This window comes from Engystomops pustulosus, unplaced genomic scaffold (genome assembly GCF_040894005.1).
Source record: "Engystomops pustulosus unplaced genomic scaffold, aEngPut4.maternal MAT_SCAFFOLD_120, whole genome shotgun sequence".
NCBI classification, from domain to species: domain Eukaryota; kingdom Metazoa; phylum Chordata; class Amphibia; order Anura; family Leptodactylidae; genus Engystomops; species Engystomops pustulosus.
Genome location: NW_027285001.1, coordinates 310,001 through 324,399, shown reverse-complemented (window position 1 = coordinate 324,399; position 14,399 = coordinate 310,001).

Genomic DNA, 14,399 nt, shown 5'->3' with positions numbered 1-14,399 from the left:
GCGTGGCTTATGCGCCCGTCAACCCACCTGCTCGCCCCGGCTAGCCTTTTACCCGGAGGGCGCCACGCTCCGGGTACCAGTGAGCGGCACGAACCCAGTCATACCATGCCGCTCACCTCGCGCCCTCTCCGGCCTCCGCCGCGGAGACCTCCCGCTCTGTTCTGCGGAGAGCGATTACGGGCACAATCTACAAAGTCCCCGATGGTTAAGGACGTAGACTGTTGAGCGGGACCTACACACTCTCGTAGCCGAAGGGGCTCGCCATTTCCCGCAGAAAATGGATCACCTCCCGCAGAGGAACATGAAATGCCCCTTCCCGCGGGACCCGAAGGACCGCCCTGTCCGAGCAGGCCTCCAGGACCACGGCACGCAAAAGCGACTCAGTCCCGCTGGCATTACGGATCTGACTTAGTGCAAAAGCCTGGCAGAGTCGACCAAAACTCCCCTTCTCTGACCGGTATTTTTGCTGCTTCTCTCTGCCGCCGAAGGTGCACTGAAAGTCGGACCGGTCGGTTTTGGTCTGCGGTTCTTCCGAGAGGTGCCCGTCTCGGGGTTCTTTTTCAGCAGCCTTCGAAGGCGATCCGGCGGGCAAGCCAGGGGTTGGCAGCCGCCGGCGGTAAGCCTTCCCCGGCAGGAGCAGGGCAGCTCGGACCGCAAAATTTTTTCGACTTTCGCCGAGGACAAAAAGCCCAGCCACTTAGAAAGCCTGCCGCGGCGCCGTCTCCTGTCAGACGTCCCCGCCGCCTGCGGTGGTCCTCGCCCGGCAGTGAGAAACCAGAGTCGCCCTCTCTCCGGTTCTTTTTCACCATTCCGGAGCTCTGGAATCTGCCGTACTCCGAGTGACCGAGGACGCTTCCAGGAGGGCGGCAGCGAGAGGCAGAGTGCCACCGGTCGGGTCCCCGGTTCTCCCACACTTTGAAATTTTTTCCCCGTTTGTACTGGTGGGATGGAGAGAGAGCGTGGCTTAAGCGCCCTCTGCCCCGCGGTCCGCCCTGGCTAGCCTTACGCCGGTGGTTCGCCAGGCCACCGGCACCTTGTATGGCGGGGACGGCGTGGCTTATGCGCCCGTCAACCCACCTGCTCGCCCCGGCTAGCCTTTTACCCGGAGGGCGCCACGCTCCGGGTACCAGTGAGCGGCACGAACCCAGTCATACCATGCCGCTCACCTCGCGCCCTCTCCGGCCTCCGCCGCGGAGACCTCCCGCTCTGTTCTGCGGAGAGCGATGACGGGCACAATCTACAAAGTCCCCGATGGTTAAGGACGTAGACTGTTGAGCGGGACCTACACACTCTTGTAGCCGAAGGGGCTCGCCATTTCCCGCAGAAAATGGATCACCTCCCGCAGAGGAACATGAAATGCCCCTTCCCGCGGGACCCGAAGGACCGCCCTGTCCGAGCAGGCCTCCAGGACCACGGCACGCAAAAGCGACTCAGTCCCGCTGGCATTACGGATCTGACTTAGTGCAAAAGCCTGGCAGAGTCGACCAAAACTCCCCTTCTCTGACCGGTATTTTTGCTGCTTCTCTCTGCCGCCGAAGGTGCACTGAAAGTCGGACCGGTCGGTTTTGGTCTGCGGTTCTTCCGAGAGGTGCCCGTCTCGGGGTTCTTTTTCAGCAGCCTTCGAAGGCGATCCGGCGGGCAAGCCAGGGGTTGGCAGCCGCCGGCGGTAAGCCTTCCCCGGCAGGAGCAGGGCAGCTCGGACCGCAAAATTTTTTCGACTTTCGCCGAGGACAAAAAGCCCAGCCACTTAGAAAGCCTGCCGCGGCGCCGTCTCCTGTCAGACGTCCCCGCCGCCTGCGGTGGTCCTCGCCCGGCAGAGAGAAGCCGGATTCGCCCTCTCTCCGGTTCTTTTTCACCATTCCGGAGCTCTGAAATCTGCCGTACTCCGAGTGACCGAGGACGCTTCCAGGAGGGCGGCAGCGAGAGGCAGAGTGCCACCGGTCGGGTCCCCGGTTCTCCCACACTTAGAGAATTTTTCGCTTGGTGCTGCTGCGAGGACGTAGGTCTTTCGACCGGGGCAAGCCTGGAGGGCGGTAGCCGGGTTTGGCGCCCTATTCCCGGCTAGCTCTCGGCGGCTTCACCCGGTTGGAGCTCCGACTTCCATGGGCATGTTCCTCACCGGGACCTACGACAAAGTGTGGCCGAGGGACAGTGACACATTCCCGGGTAGCCTGAGTGGCTGCTCCCGCTGAGCCACTTCCATGGGCATTATTCCTCCCCGGGACTTGCCGCCAAGTCTTGGCCGGGGGACAGTGACACATTCCCGGCTAGCCTGAGTGGCTGCTCCCGCTGAGCCACTTCCATGGGCATTATTCCTCCCCGGGACTTGCCGCCAAGTCTTGGCCGGGGGACAGTGACACATTCCCGGCTAGCCTGAGTGGCTGCTCCCGCTGAGCCACTTCCATGGGCATTATTCCTCCCCGGGACTTGCCGCCAAGTCTGGCCGGGGGACAGTGACACATTCCCGGGTAGCCTGAGCGGATGCTCCTGCTGAACTCTTTAGTTCCATGGGCATGTTCCTCATCAGGAACCCAACGACCAAGGGTGGCCGAGGGACAGTGACACATTCTCGGGTAGCCTGAGTGGCTGCTCCCGCTGAGCTACTTCCATGAGCACTATTCCTCCCCGGGACCTGCCGCCAAGTCTGGCCGGGGGACAGTGACACATTCCCGGGTAGCCTGAGTGGCTGCTCCCGCTGAGCTACTTCCATGGGCACTATTCCTCCCCGGGACCTGCCGCCAAGTCTTGGCCGGGGGACAGTGACACATTCCCGGGTAGCCTGAGTGGCTGCTCCCGCTGAGCCACTTCCATGGGCATTATTCCTCCCCGGGACTTGCCGCCAAGTCTTGGCCGGGGGACAGTGACACATTGCCGGGTAGCCTGAGTGGCTGCTCCCGCTGAGCTCTTACTTCCATGGGCATGTTCCTGACCGGGACCAACTACCAAGTGTGGCCGGGTTTCGAGCTCCAAACTCGGCTTGCACTTGGTGGCCAAGGGGGTCCCCTCCGCTCCGGGAAGGGCGCCCTCCAGCGGGCAGACGAGGGTACTTCTAGTCTGCCCGAGCTCCATGGGGCCCCTCTCGCCCCTAGGCTCCCCGCCCAGGGTTCCAGGGTCCCGGCTACAGCCACCCAGCCGAGTCCCATATAGGGTACCGGGCCTGGCAGGAATCATGCCGGAATTAGTGAGACCTCCTCGGCCGCGGCTCAGCCGCAAAACTCCCTTTCGCGGTTCTCTTCCCACCAACTTCCATGGGCATGTTCCTCACCGGGACCTCCGACCAAGTGTGGCCGGGGAACAGTCACCCATGCCCGGGCAGCCTCAGCGAGTGCTCCCGCTGAGGTCAACTTGGAGGTTGGAGCTCCGACTTCCATGGGCACTATTCCTCCCCGGGACCTGCCGCCAAGTCTGGCCGGGGGACAGTGACACATTCCCGGGTAGCCTGAGCGGATGCTCCCGCTGAACTCTTTAGTTCCATGGGCATGTTCCTCATCAGGAACCCAACGACCAAGGGTGGCCGAGGGACAGTGACACATTCTCGGGTAGCCTGAGTGGCTGCTCCCGCTGAGCTACTTCCATGAGCACTATTCCTCCCCGGGACCTGCCGCCAAGTCTGGCCGGGGGACAGTGACACATTCCCGGGTAGCCTGAGTGGCTGCTCCCGCTGAGCTACTTCCATGGGCACTATTCCTCCCCGGGACTTGCCGCCAAGTCTTGGCCGGGGGACAGTGACACATTCCCGGGTAGCCTGAATGGCTGCTCCCGCTGAGCTCCGACTTCCATGGCCATGTTCCTCACCGGGACCTCCGACCAAGCCTGGCCGGGTTTCGAGCTCCAAACTCGGCTTGCACTTGGTGGCCAAGGGGGTCCCCTCCGCTCCGGGAAGGGCGCCCTCCAGCGGGCAGACGAGGGTACTTCTAGTCTGCCCGAGCTCCATGGGGCCCCTCTCGCCCCTAGGCTCCCCGCCCAGGGTTCCAGGGTCCCGGCTACAGCCACCCAGCCGAGTCCCATATAGGGTACCGGGCCTGGCAGGAATCATGCCGGAATTAGTGAGACCTCCTCGGCCGCGGCTCAGCCGCAAAACTCCCTTTCGCGGTTCTCTTCCCACCAACTTCCATGGGCATGTTCCTCACCGGGACCTCCGACCAAGTGTGGCCGGGGAACAGTCACCCATGCCCGGGCAGCCTCAGCGAGTGCTCCCGCTGAGGTCAACTTGGAGGTTGGAGCTCCGACTTCCATGGGCACTATTCCTCCCCGGGACCTGCCGCCAAGTCTGGCCGGGGGACAGTGACACATTCCCGGGTAGCCTGAGCGGATGCTCCCGCTGAACTCTTTAGTTCCATGGGCATGTTCCTCATCAGGAACCCAACGACCAAGGGTGGCCGAGGGACAGTGACACATTCTCGGGTAGCCTGAGTGGCTGCTCCCGCTGAGCTACTTCCATGAGCACTATTCCTCCCCGGGACCTGCCGCCAAGTCTGGCCGGGGGACAGTGACACATTCCCGGGTAGCCTGAGTGGCTGCTCCCGCTGAGCTACTTCCATGGGCACTATTCCTCCCCGGGACTTGCCGCCAAGTCTTGGCCGGGGGACAGTGACACATTCCCGGGTAGCCTGAGTGGCTGCTCCCGCTGAGGTACTTCCATGAGCACTATTCCTCCCCGGGACTTGCCGCCAAGTCTTGGCCGGGGGACAGTGACACATTCCCGGGTAGCCTGAGTGGCTGCTCCCGCTGAGCTCTTACTTCCATGGGCACTATTCCTCCCCGGGACTTGCCGCCAAGTCTGGCCGGGGGACAGTGACACATTCCCGGGTAGCCTGAGTGGCTGCTCCCGCTGAGCTCCGACTTCCATGGCCATGTTCCTCACCGGGACCTCCGACCAAGCCTGGCCGGGTTTCGAGCTCCAAACTCGGCTTGCACTTGGTGGCCAAGGGGGTCCCCTCCGCTCCGGGAAGGGCGCCCTCCAGCGGGCAGACGAGGGTACTTCTAGTCTGCCCGAGCTCCATGGGGCCCCTCTCGCCCCTAGGCTCCCCGCCCAGGGTTCCAGGGTCACGGATCCAACCACCATGCCGAGTCCGGTTTGGGGACCGGGAATGGCAGGAATCAAGCCGGGATCGGTGCGCCCTCCTCGGCCGCGGCTTAGCGCAAAAACTCCCTTTCGCGGTTCTCTTCCCTTCAACTTCCATGGGCACGTTCCACACCGGGACCTACGACCAAGTGAGCCCGGGGAACAGTCACCCATGCCCGGGCAGCCTCAGCAAGTGCTCCCGCTGAGGGCAATTTGGAGTTTGGAGCTCCGACTTCCATGGGCATGTTCCTCACCGGGACCTACGACCAAGCGTGGCCGAGAACAGTGACACATTCCCGGGTAAGCCTGAGCGGCTTCTCCCGCTGAACTCTTACTTCCATGGGCATGTTCCTCATCAGAAACCCAACGACCAAGTGTGGCCGAGGGACAGTGACACATTCACGGGTAGCCTCAGCAGCTGCTCCCGCTGAGCTACTTCCATGGGCACTATTCCTCCCCGGGACTTGCCGCCAAGTCTTGGCCGGGGGACAGTGACACATTCCCGGGTAGCCTGAGTGGCTGCTCCCGCTGAGGTACTTCCATGAGCACTATTCCTCCCCGGGACTTGCCGCCAAGTCTTGGCCGGGGGACAGTGACACATTCCCGGGTAGCCTGAGTGGCTGCTCCCGCTGAGCTCCGACTTCCATGGCCATGTTCCTCACCGGGACCTCCGACCAAGCCTGGCCGGGTTTCGAGCTCCAAACTCGGCTTGCACTTGGTGGCCAAGGGGGTCCCCTCCGCTCCGGGAAGGGCGCCCTCCAGCGGGCAGACGAGGGTACTTCTAGTCTGCCCGAGCTCCATGGGGCCCCTCTCGCCCCTAGGCTCCCCGCCCAGGGTTCCAGGGTCACGGATCCAACCACCATGCCGAGTCCGGTTTGGGGACCGGGAATGGCAGGAATCAAGCCGGGATCGGTGCGCCCTCCTCGGCCGCGGCTTAGCGCAAAAACTCCCTTTCGCGGTTCTCTTCCCTTCAACTTCCATGGGCACGTTCCACACCGGGACCTACGACCAAGTGAGCCCGGGGAACAGTCACCCATGCCCGGGCAGCCTCAGCAAGTGCTCCCGCTGAGGGCAATTTGGAGTTTGGAGCTCCGACTTCCATGGGCATGTTCCTCACCGGGACCTACGACCAAGCGTGGCCGAGAACAGTGACACATTCCCGGGTAAGCCTGAGCGGCTTCTCCCGCTGAACTCTTACTTCCATGGGCATGTTCCTCATCAGAAACCCAACGACCAAGTGTGGCCGAGGGACAGTGACACATTCACGGGTAGCCTCAGCAGCTGCTCCCGCTGAGCTACTTCCATGGGCACTATTCCTCCCCGGGACTTGCCGCCAAGTCTGGCCGGGGGACAGTGACACATTCCCGGGTAGCCTGAGTGGCTGCTCCCGCTGAGCTACTTCCATGGGCACTATTCCTCCCCGGGACTTGCCGCCAAGTCTTGGCCGGGGGACAGTGACACATTCCCGGGTAGCCTGAGTGGCTGCTCCCGCTGAGCTCTTACTTCCATGGGCACTATTCCTCCCCGGGACTTGCCGCCAAGTCTGGCCGGGGGACAGTGACACATTCCCGGGTAGCCTGAGTGGCTGCTCCCGCTGAGCTCCGACTTCCATGGCCATGTTCCTCACCGGGACCTCCGACCAAGCCTGGCCGGGTTTCGAGCTCCAAACTCGGCTTGCACTTGGTGGCAAAGGGGGTCCCCTCCGCTCCGGGAAGGGCGCCCTCCAGCGGGCAGACGAGGGTACTTCTAGTCTGCCCGAGCTCCATGGGGCCCCTCTCGCCCCTAGGCTCCCCGCCCAGGGTTCCAGGGTCACGGATCCAACCACCATGCCGAGTCCGGTTTGGGGACCGGGAATGGCAGGAATCAAGCCGGGATCGGTGCGCCCTCCTCGGCCGCGGCTTAGCGCAAAAACTCCCTTTCGCGGTTCTCTTCCCTTCAACTTCCATGGGCACGTTCCACACCGGGACCTACGACCAAGTGAGCCCGGGGAACAGTCACCCATGCCCGGGCAGCCTCAGCAAGTGCTCCAGCTGAGGTCAATTTGGAGTTTGGAGCTCCGACTTCCATGGGCATGTTCCTCACCGGGACCTACGACCAAGCGTGGCCGAGAACAGTGACACATTCCCGGGTAAGCCTTAGCGGCTTCTCCCGCTGAGCTCCGACTTCCATGAGCACTATTCCTCCCCGGGACTTGCCGCCAAGTCTGGCCTGGGGGGACAGTGACACATTCCCGGGAAGCCTGTGCGGCTGCTCCCGCTAGGCTCTTACTTCCATGGGCATTATTCCTCCCCGGGACTTGCCGCCAAGTCTGGCCGGGGGACAGTGACTCTTGGCCGGATAGGCCAAGTGGCTTCTCCCGCTGACTTGCCCCTTTGGAAGTAGTAGCTCCTACTTCCATGGGCATTATTCCTCCCCGGGACCTACTGCCTAGTGTAGCCGGGGAACAGTGACTCTTGGCCGGATAGGCCAACTGGCTTCTCCCGCTGACTTGCCCCTTTGGAAGTAGGAGCTCTTACTTCCATGGGCATTATTCCTCCCCGGGACCTACTGCCAAGTGTGGCCGGGGAACAGTGACTCTTGGCCGGATAGGCCAACTGGCTTCTCCCGCTGACTTGCCCCTTTGGAAGTAGGAGCTCTTACTTCCAAGGGCATTACACCTCTCGGGCACTTAGAGCCAAGTGTCTTCACCCTTTGGAGGTAGTAGCTCCTACTTCCATGGGCATTATTCCTCCCAGGGACCTACTGCCAAATGTGGCCGGGGAACAGTGACTCTAGGCCGGATAGGCCAACTGGCTTCTCCCGCTGACTTGCCCCTTTGGAAGTAGTACCTCCTACTTCCATGGGCATTATTCCTCCCCGGGACCTACTGCCAAGTGTGGCCGGGGAACAGTGACCCTTGGCCGGATAGGCCAAGTGGCTTCTCCCGCTGACTTGCCCCTTTGGAAGTAGTAGCTCTTACTTCCATGGGCATTATACCTCTCGGGGACTTAGAGCCAAGTGTCTTCACCCTTTGAAGGTAGTAGCTCCTACTTCCATGGGCATTATTCCTCCCCGGGACCTACTGCCAAGTGTGGCCGGGGAACAGTGACCCTTGGCCGGGTAGGCCAAGTGGCTTCTCCCGCTGACTTGCCCCTTTGGAAGTAGTAGCTCCTACTTCCATGGGCATTATTCCTCCCCGGGACCTACTGCCAAGTGTGGCCGGGGAACAGTGACCCTTGGCCGGATAGGCCAAGTGGCTTCTCCCGCTGACTTGCCCCTTTGGAAGTAGTAGCTCCTACTTCCATGGGCATTATTCCTCCCCGGGACCTACTGCCAAGTGTGGCCGGGGAACAGTGACCCTTGGCCGGATAGGCCAAGTGGCTTCTCCCGCTGACTTGCCCCTTTGGAAGTAGTAGCTCCTACTTCCATGGGCATTATTCCTCCCCGGGACCTACTGCCAAGTGTGGCCGGGGAACAGTGACCCTTGGCCGGATAGGCCAAGTGGCTTCTCCCGCTGACTTGCCCCTTTGGAAGTAGTACCTCCTACTTCCATGGGCATTATTCCTCCCCGGGACCTACTGCCAAGTGTGGCCGGGGAACAGTGACCCTTGGCCGGATAGGCCAAGTGGCTTCTCCCGCTGACTTGCCCCTTTGGAAGTAGTAGCTCTTACTTCCATGGGCATTATACCTCTCGGGGACTTAGAGCCAAGTGTCTTCACCCTTTGAAGGTAGTAGCTCCTACTTCCATGGGCATTATTCCTCCCCGGGACCTACTGCCAAGTGTGGCCGGGGAACAGTGACCCTTGGCCGGGTAGGCCAAGTGGCTTCTCCCGCTGACTTGCCCCTTTGGAAGTAGTAGCTCCTACTTCCATGGGCATTATTCCTCCCCGGGACCTACTGCCAAGTGTGGCCGGGGAACAGTGACCCTTGGCCGGATAGGCCAAGTGGCTTCTCCCGCTGACTTGCCCCTTTGGAAGTAGTAGCTCCTACTTCCATGGGCATTATTCCTCCCCGGGACCTACTGCCAAGTGTGGCCGGGGAAAAGTGACCCTTGGCCGGATAGGCCAAGTGGCTTCTCCCGCTGACTTGCCCCTTTGGAAGTAGTAGCTCCTACTTCCATGGGCATTATTCCTCCCCGGGACCTACTGCCAAGTGTGGCCGGGGAACAGTGACCCTTGGCCGGATAGGCCAAGTGGCTTCTCCCGCTGACTTGCCCCTTTGGAAGTAGTACCTCCTACTTCCATGGGCATTATTCCTCCCCGGGACCTACTGCCAAGTGTGGCCGGGGAACAGTGACCCTTGGCCGGATAGGCCAAGTGGCTTCTCCCGCTGACTTGCCCCTTTGGAAGTAGTAGCTCTTACTTCCATGGGCATTATACCTCTCGGGGACTTAGAGCCAAGTGTCTTCACCCTTTGAAGGTAGTAGCTCCTACTTCCATGGGCATTATTCCTCCCCGGGACCTACTGCCAAGTGTGGCCGGGGAACAGTGACCCTTGGCCGGGTAGGCCAAGTGGCTTCTCCCGCTGACTTGCCCCTTTGGAAGTAGTAGCTCCTACTTCCATGGGCATTATTCCTCCCCGGGACCTACTGCCAAGTGTGGCCGGGGAACAGTGACCCTTGGCCGGATAGGCCAAGTGGCTTCTCCCGCTGACTTGCCCCTTTGGAAGTAGTAGCTCCTACTTCCATGGGCATTATTCCTCCCCGGGACCTACTGCCAAGTGTGGCCGGGGAACAGTGACCCTTGGCCGGATAGGCCAAGTGGCTTCTCCCGCTGACTTGCCCCTTTGGAAGTAGTAGCTCCTACTTCCATGGGCATTATTCCTCCCCGGGACCTACTGCCAAGTGTGGCCGGGGAACAGTGACCCTTGGCCGGGTAGGCCAAGTGGCTTCTCCCGCTGACTTGCCCCTTTGGAAGTAGTAGCTCCTACTTCCATGGGCATTATTCCTCCCCGGGACCTACTGCCAAGTGTGGCCGGGGAACAGTGACCCTAAACCGGGTAGGCCAAGTGGCTTCTCCCGCTGACTTGCCCCTTTGGAAGTAGTAGCTCCTACTTCCATGGGCATTATTCCTCCCCGGGACCTACTGCCAAGTGTGGCCGGGGAACAGTGACCCTAAACCGGGTAGGCCAAGTGGCTTCTCCCGCTGACTTGCCCCTTTGGAAGTAGTAGCTCCTACTTCCATGGGCATTATTCCTCCCCGGGACCTACTGCCAAGTGTGGCCGGGGAACAGGGACCCTTGGCCGGGTAGACCAAGTGGCTTCTCCCGCTGACTTGCCCCTTTGGAAGTAGAGGCTCCTACTTCCATGGGCATTATTCCTCCCCGGGACCTACTGCCAAGTGTGGCCGGGGAACAGTGACCCTTGGCCGGATAGGCCAAGTGGCTTCTCCCGCTGACTTGCCCCTTTGGAAGTAGTAGCTCCTACTTCCATGGGCATTATTCCTCCCCGGGACCTACTGCCAAGTGTGGCCGGGGAACAGTGACCCTTGGCCGGATAGGCCAAGTGGCTTCTCCCGCTGACTTGCCCCTTTGGAAGTAGGAGCTCTTACTTCCATGGGCATTATTCCTCCTCGGGACCTACTGCCAAGTGTGGCCGGGGAACAGTGACTCTTGGCCGGATAGGCCAACTGGCTTCTCCCGCTGACTTGCCCCTTTGGAAGTAGGAGCTCTTACTTCCATGGGCATTATTCCTCCCCGGGACCTACTGCCAAGTGTGGCCGGGGAACAGTGACCCTTGGCCGGATAGGCCAACTGGCTGCTCCCGCTGACTTGCCCCTTTGGAAGTAGAGGCTCCTACTTCCATGGGCATTATTCCTCCCCGGGACCTACTGCCAAGTGTGGCCGGGGAACAGTGACTCTTGGCCGGATAGGCCAACTGGCTTCTCCCGCTGACTTGCCCCTTTGGAAGTAGGAGCTCTTACTTCCAAGGGCATTACACCTCTCGGGCACTTAGAGCCAAGTGTCTTCACCCTTTGGAGGTAGTAGCTCCTACTTCCATGGGCATTATTCCTCCCAGGGACCTACTGCCAAATGTGGCCGGGGAACAGTGACTCTAGGCCGGATAGGCCAACTGGCTTCTCCCGCTGACTTGCCCCTTTGGAAGTAGTAGCTCCTACTTCCATGGGCATTATTCCTCCCCGGGACCTACTGCCTAGTGTGGCCGGGGAACAGTGACTCTTGGCCGGATAGGCCAACTGGCTTCTCCCGCTGACTTGCCCCTTTGGAAGTAGTAGCTCCTACTTCCATGGGCATTATTCCTCCCCGGGACCTACTGCCTAGTGTAGCCGGGGAACAGTGACTCTTGGCCGGATAGGCCAACTGGCTTCTCCCGCTGACTTGCCCCTTTGGAAGTAGGAGCTCTTACTTCCAAGGGCATTACACCTCTCGGGCACTTAGAGCCAAGTGTCTTCACCCTTTGGAGGTAGTAGCTCCTACTTCCATGGGCATTATTCCTCCCAGGGACCTACTGCCAAATGTGGCCGGGGAACAGTGACTCTAGGCCGGATAGGCCAACTGGCTTCTCCCGCTGACTTGCCCCTTTGGAAGTAGGAGCTCTTACTTCCATGGGCATTATTCCTCCCCGGGACCTACTGCCAAGTGTGGCCGGGGAACAGTGACCCTTGGCCGGATAGGCCAACTGGCTGCTCCCGCTGACTTGCCCCTTTGGAAGTAGAGGCTCCTACTTCCATGGGCATTATTCCTCCCCGGGACCTACTGCCAAGTGTGGCCGGGGAACAGTGACCCTTGGCCGGATAGGCCAACTGGCTGCTCCCGCTGACTTGCCCCTTTGGAAGTAGGAGCTCTTACTTCCATGGGCATTATACCTCTCGGGCACTTAGAGCCAAGTGTCTTCACCCTTTGGAGGTAGTAGCTCCTACTTCCATGGGCATTATTCCTCCCCGGGACCTACTGCCAAGTGTGGCCGGGGAACAGTGACTCTTGGCCGGATAGGCCAACTGGCTTCTCCCGCTGACTTGCCCCTTTGGAAGTAGGAGCTCTTACTTCCATGGGCATTATTCCTCCTCGGGACCTACTGCCAAGTGTGGCCGGGGAACAGTGACTCTTGGCCGGATAGGCCAACTGGCTTCTCCCGCTGACTTGCCCCTTTGGAAGTAGGAGCTCTTACTTCCATGGGCATTATTCCTCCCCGGGACCTACTGCCAAGTGTGGCCGGGGAACAGTGACCCTTGGCCGGATAGGCCAACTGGCTGCTCCCGCTGACTTGCCCCTTTGGAAGTAGAGGCTCCTACTTCCATGGGCATTATTCCTCCCCGGGACCTACTGCCAAGTGTGGCCGGGGAACAGTGACTCTTGGCCGGATAGGCCAACTGGCTTCTCCCGCTGACTTGCCCCTTTGGAAGTAGGAGCTCTTACTTCCAAGGGCATTACACCTCTCGGGCACTTAGAGCCAAGTGTCTTCACCCTTTGGAGGTAGTAGCTCCTACTTCCATGGGCATTATTCCTCCCAGGGACCTACTGCCTAGTGTAGCCGGGGAACAGTGACTCTTGGCCGGATAGGCCAACTGGCTTCTCCCGCTGACTTGCCCCTTTGGAAGTAGGAGCTCTTACTTCCAAGGGCATTACACCTCTCGGGCACTTAGAGCCAAGTGTCTTCACCCTTTGGAGGTAGTAGCTCCTACTTCCATGGGCATTATTCCTCCCAGGGACCTACTGCCAAATGTGGCCGGGGAACAGTGACTCTAGGCCGGATAGGCCAACTGGCTTCTCCCGCTGACTTGCCCCTTTGGAAGTAGAGGCTCCTACTTCCATGGGCATTATTCCTCCCCGGGACCTACTGCCTAGTGTGGCCGGGGAACAGTGACTCTTGGCCGGATAGGCCAACTGGCTTCTCCCGCTGACTTGCCCCTTTGGAAGTAGGAGCTCTTACTTCCATGGGCATTATTCCTCCTCGGGACCTACTGCCAAGTGTGGCCGGGGAACAGTGACTCTTGGCCGGATAGGCCAACTGGCTTCTCCCGCTGACTTGCCCCTTTGGAAGTAGGAGCTCTTACTTCCATGGGCATTATTCCTCCCCGGGACCTACTGCCAAGTGTGGCCGGGGTACAGTGACTCTTGGCCGGATAGGCGAAGTGGCTTCTCCCGCTGACTTGCCCCTTTGGAAGTAGGAGCTCCTACTTCCATGGGCATTATTCCTCCCCGGGACTTGCCGCCAAGTCTGGCCGGGGGACAGTGACACTTGGCCGGGTAGGCGAAGTGGCTTCTCCCGCTGACTTGCCCCTTTGGAAGTAGGAGCTCCTACTTCCATGGGCATTATTCCTCCCCGGGACTTGCCGCCAAGTCTGGCCGGGGGACAGTGACACTTGGCCGGGTAGGCGAAGTGGCTTCTCCCGCTGACTTGCCCCTTTGGAAGTAGGAGCTCCTACTTCCATGGGCATTATTCCTCCCCGGGACTTGCCGCCAAGTCTGGCCGGGGGACAGTGACACTTGGCCGGGTAGGCGAAGTGGCTTCTCCCGCTGACTTGCCCCTTTGGAAGTAGGAGCTCCTACTTCCATGGGCATTATTCCTCCCCGGGACTTGCCGCCAAGTCTGGCCGGGGGACAGTGACACTTGGCCGGGTAGGCGAAGTGGCTTCTCCCGCTGACTTGCCCCTTTGGAAGTAGGAGCTCCTACTTCCATGGGCATTATTCCTCCCCGGGACTTGCCGCCAAGTCTGGCCGGGGGACAGTGACACTTGGCCGGGTAGGCGAAGTGGCTTCTCCCGCTGACTTGCCCCTTTGGAAGTAGGAGCTCCTACTTCCATGGGCATTATTCCTCCCCGGGACTTGCCGCCAAGTCTGGCCGGGGAACAGTGACATGCGGCCGGATACGGCCGAGCGGCTGCTCCCGCTGACGTCATCACTTTGGAAGTAGGAGCTCCTACTTCCATGGGCTTGTTCCTCCCCGGGACTTGCCGCCAAGTCTGGCCGGGGGACAGTGACATGTGGCCGGATAGGCCAACTGGCTGCTCCCGCTGAGCTCCTACTTCCATGGGCTTGCCCCTCCCCGGGACTTGCCGCCAAGTCTGGCCGGGGAACAGTGACATGCGGCCGGATACGGCCGAGCGGCTGCTCCCGTTGACGTCATCACTTTGGAAGTAGGAGCTCCTACTTCCATGGGCTTGTTCCTCCCCGGGACTTGCCGCCAAGTCTGGCCGGGGGACAGTGACATGTGGCCGCATAGGCCAACTGGCTGCTCCCGCTGAGCTCCTACTTCCATGGGCTTGTTCCTCCCCGGGACTTGCCGCCAAGTCTGGACGGGGGACAGTGACATGCCGCCGGATACGGCCGAGCGGCTGCTCCCGCTGACGTCATCACTTTGGAAGTAGGAGCTCCTACTTCCATGGGCTTGTTCCTC